The sequence below is a fragment of the Rhinoraja longicauda genome, unplaced genomic scaffold, assembly GCF_053455715.1.
Source record: "Rhinoraja longicauda isolate Sanriku21f unplaced genomic scaffold, sRhiLon1.1 Scf000338, whole genome shotgun sequence".
Classification (NCBI taxonomy): domain Eukaryota; kingdom Metazoa; phylum Chordata; class Chondrichthyes; order Rajiformes; family Arhynchobatidae; genus Rhinoraja; species Rhinoraja longicauda.
This window is the reverse complement of record NW_027601556.1, coordinates 85001-90000: the sequence shown is the minus strand read 5'-3', so window position 1 is coordinate 90000 and position 5000 is coordinate 85001.

Here is a 5000-nt window from a genome sequence, read left to right as displayed (position 1 = left end):
TTTGGTTCACGATGTCCCCGCCGAAGGCGGCGTACTTTAAAGTACTGCAGCTCGAGCGCACAAGGTGCGCGGGGAATTGTTAGCGGCGCCGTGCTTGTGCTGGCGGTGACCATGGCTGCCTGCTCCTTTGGTTCACGATGTCCCCGCCGAAGGCGGCGTACTTTAAAGTACTGCAGCTCGAGCGCACAAGGTGCGCGTGGAATTGTTAGCGGCGCCGTGGTTGTGCTGGCGGTGACCATGGCTGCCTGCTCCTTTGGTTCACGATGTCCCCGCCGAAGGCGGCGTACTTTAAAGTACTGCAGCTCGAGCGCACAAGGTGCGCGGGGAATTGTTAGCGGCGCCGTCGTTGTGCTGGCGGTGACCATGGCTGCCTGCTCCTTTGGTTCACGATGTCCCCGCCGAAGGCGGCGTACTTTAAAGTGCTGCAGCTCGAGCGCACCATGTGCGTGGGGAATTGTTAGCGGGGGCGTCGTTGTGCTGGGGGCTGACTGTCCCTAGTGGGTATAGGATAATGTTAATGTACGGGGATCGCTGGGCGGCACGGACTTGGAGGGCCGAAAAGGCCTGTTTCCGGCTGTATGTGTATGATATGATATGATATGATGCCTGCCTGCTCATTTGGTTCATGATGTCCACGCGGCAGGCGGAATATTTTAAAAGCACTGTTCTGTACGAAGTGCACAATGTCCGTTGGGGAAATGCAGCTGGGGGTCGGTCGACCGGCTGACGACGCCTGCCTGCCGATTTGGTTCACGATGTCCCCGCCGAAGGCGGCATACTTGAAAGTACCGCCGTTCGCGGCGCGCAATTTGCGGGGGGAGGAATTGTTAGTGCACGTCTGTGTGCTAGGTGACGATGCTTGCCGACTTGGTTCATGCCGTCCACGCCGAAGACGGCGCCGTTTAAAGTACTGCCGCTCGAGGTGCACAATTTGCGGGGGAATTGTTAATGGGCGTCGGCGTGCTGGGTGACGATGTGGAGATGTGGAACGCCGAGCCAGATCTATCTTATTTGTTTGCTTGGCCCACTGGACTTTGCATGGGCTTTGCAACACTGTGTGCTAGGTTAAATCACGGCCAATAGAGTGAGTGTTTTTAATGATCCTGATCTGATAAGGGGACTAGAGGTAAAAGAGCCGTTAGGAGGCAGTGATCACAACACGATAAGTTTTACTCTGCAAATGGAAAGGTAGAAGGGAAAATCGGAAGTGTCTGTATTACAGTATAGCAAAGGGGATTACAGAGGCATGAGGCGGGAGCTGGCCAAAATTGACTGGAAGGAGGCCCTAGCAGGGAAGACGGTAGAACAGCAATGGCAGGTATTCCAGGGAATAATGCAGAGGTTGCAGGATCAATTTATTCCAAAGAGGTGGAAAGACTCTAAGGGGAGTAAGAGACACCTGTGGCTGACAAGGGAAGTCAGGGACAGCATAAAAATTAAGGAGAGGAGGTATAACATAGCAAAGAAGAGTGGGAAGACAGAGGATTGGGACTCTTTTAAAGAGCAACAAAAGTTAACTAAAGAGGCAATGCGGGGAGAAAAGATGAGGTGCGAGGGTAAACTAGCCAATAATATAAAGGAGGATAGCAAAAGTTTTTTTAGGTACGTGAAGAGGGAAAAAATAGTCAAGGCAAATGTGGGTCCCTTGAAGACAGAAACGGGGGAATTTATTATGGGGAACAAAGAAATGGCAGACGAGTTAAACCGTTACTTTGGGTCTGTCTTCACTGAGGAAGATACACACAATCTCCCAAATGTTCTAGGGGCCGGAGAACCTAGGGTGATGGAGGAACTGAAGGAAATCCACATTAGGCAGGAAATGGTTTTGGGTAGACTGATGGGACTGAAGGCTGATAAATCCCCAGGGCCTGATGGTCTGCATCCCAGGGTACCTAAGGAGGTGGCTCTAGAAATAGTGGAAGCATTGGAGATCATTTTTCAATGTTCTATATAGATTCAGGATCAGTTCCTGTGGATTGGAGGATAGCAAATGTTATCCCACTTTTTAAGAAGGGAGGGAGAGAGAAAACGGGTAATTATAGACCAGTTAGTCTGACATCAGTGGTGGGGAAGATGCTGGAGTCAATTAGAAAAGACGAAATTGCTGAGCATTTGGATAGCAGTAACAGGATCATTGCGAGTCAGCATGGATTTACGAAGGGGAAATCATGCTTGACAAATCTACTGGAATGTTTTGAGGATGTAACTAGGAAAATTGACAGGGGAGAGTCAGTGGACGTGGTGTACCTCGACTTTCAGAAAGCCTTCGACAAGCTCCCACATAGGAGATTAGTGGGCAAAATTAGGGCACGTGGTATTGGGGGTAGGGTACTGACATGGATAGAAAATTGGTTGACAGACGGAAAGCAAAGAGTGGGTATAAATGGGTCCCTCTCGGAATGGCAGGCAGTGACCAGTGGGGTACCGCAAGGTTCGGTGCTGGGACCCCAGCTATTTACGATATGCATTAATGACTTAGACGGAGGGATTAAAAGTACCATTAGCAAATTTGCAGATGATACTAAGCTGGAGGGTAGTGTGAATTGTGAGGAAGATGCAATAAGGCTGCAGGATGACTTGGACAGGTTGTGTGAGTGGGCGGATACATGGCAGATGCAGTTTAATGTAGATAAGTGCGAGGTTATTCACTTTGGAAGTAAGAGTAGAAAGGCAGATTATTGTCTGAATGGTGTCAAGTTAGGAGGAGGGGGAGTTCAACGAGATCTGGATGTCCTAGTGCATCAGTCAATGAAAGGAAGCATGCAGGTACAGCAGGCAGTGAAGAAAGCCAATGGAATGTTGGCCTTCGTAACCAGAGGAGTTGAGTATAGGAGCAAAGAGGTCCTTCTACAGTTGTAGCGGGCCCTGGTGAGACCGCACCTGGAGTACTGTGTGCAGTTTTGGTCTCCAAATTTGAGGAAGGATATTCTTGCTATGGAGGGCGTGCAGCGTAGGTTCACTAGGTTAATTCCCGGAATGGCGGGACGGTCGTATGTTGAAAGGCTGGAGCGATTGGGCTTGTATACACTGGTATTTAGAAGAATGAGGGGGGATCTTATTGAAACATATACGATAATTAGGGGATTGGACACATTAGAGGCAGGAAACATGTTCCCAATGTTGGGGGAGTCCAGAACAAGGGGCCACCGTTTAAGAATAAGGGGTAGGCCATTTAGAACGGAGATGAGGAAGAACCTTTTCAGTCAGAGAGTGGTGAAGGTGTGGAATTCTCTGCCTCAGAAGGCAGTGGAGGCCAGTTCGTTGGATGCTTTCAAGAGAGAGCTGGATAGAGCTCTTAAGGATAACGGAGTGAGGGGGTATGGGGAGAAGGCAGGAACGGGGTACTGATTGAGAGTGATCAGCCATGATCGCATTGAATGGCGGTGCTGGCTCGAAGGGCTGAATGGCCGACTCCTGCACCTATTGTCTATTGTCTATTGTCTATAATCAACCACTTTATTTTGCCCGTCTTTGTGACTCCTCTTTGACACGTCGATCACCGCTGAGGCTGTTTTACCTGTTTCGCCTATGTACCGTAAGGTACACTCCTTACATTGAACTGCATACACCCCATTATTTCGCTCACGGGTTATCCTCTGTGCTATCCAGTCTCTCCTGTCACCCTGTTCTATGTTTTTGTCTATTACCCAGTGGGAGCAGGCCCCATATTGACATTAATTTGTAACCCTACTGCTCCCCTCGTCTGCTGGTTTTATCACCATCTCATGTTTATCCCTCAGCTCTGCCGTGGTCTCCCTCTCTTTTTTTCTGGTGAGGTTCGGCCTATCCTTTGTCATGGGCATATCCCAGGCTGTTTTAGTAACGTTCTTTTAAAACGTGTCGTGTTTGTTTGGCTTTACCCACGTTCCAGCATTAGAGGCCAATTTTTGCAATGTTTCCTGGGTGGGATTTGCCGGTTTTACAAATGGTGTCACTATCTCACCCTGCTTCCTGATACCCTTATGGGGTCGGCTCTGTTCTTGCAGAACCCTCGGGTGGTGCAGAGTCTGGGCCTTGTTATCAATATCTTGCCCTGCTTCCCGATACCCTTGCGGGTTCGGCTCTGTTCTTGCAGATCCCTCAGGTGGTGCAGAGTCTGGGCGGCATCGTCACCCAGCACACCGACGCCCACTGAAAATTACCCACGCACAGTGCGCGCCTGGAGCGGCAGTAGTTCAAACTACCCCTACCCCTACCCCTACCCCTACCGCTACCCCTACCCCTACCCCTAACCCTAACCCTAACCCTAACCCTAACCCTAACCCTAACCCTAACCCTAACCCTAACCCTAACCCTAACCCTAACCCTAACCCTAACCCTAACCCTAACCCTAACCCTAACCCTGACCCTGACCCTAATGCAGGCAGAGTTATTTATAAAGTGGCCCAGACTCTGCACCACCTGAGGGTTTTGTAACAGAACCAACCCCATAAGGGTTTCAGGAAGCAGGGCAAGATATTGATAACAAGGCGCAGACTCTGCACCACCTCAGGGTTCTGCAAGAACAGAGCCGACCCCATAAGGGCATCAGGAATCAGGGCAAGATATTGATAAAATGGCCCAGACTCTGCACCACCTGAGGGTTCTGCAAGAACAGAGCCGACCCCATAAGGGCATCAGGAAGCAGGGCAAGATATTGGTAACAAGGCCCACGGGGAAGGCGGCATACTTTGGGGTTATTTTGTAGTGAGTTTTGAAGGCATGTGCTAGTGTTACGCATACCGAGGGCGCGCAAAGTTCGGCGCGCCCGGGCCAAAACGCCTCTGCTGGCCGCGGCCGAGTCGGCCGACGGATTGCCACGGACTTGCTTGACGACCTGTCACTCTCCGTGCATCGGTTGCACGCCCGGTTCGTCCTTTCCATTTGTTTCATGATGTACACGCGGCAGGCGGAATATTTTAAAAGCACTGTTCTGTTCGAAGTGCACAATGGCCGTTGGGGCAATGCAACTGGGGGTCGGTCGACCGGCTGACGACGCCTGCCTGCCGATTTGGTTCACG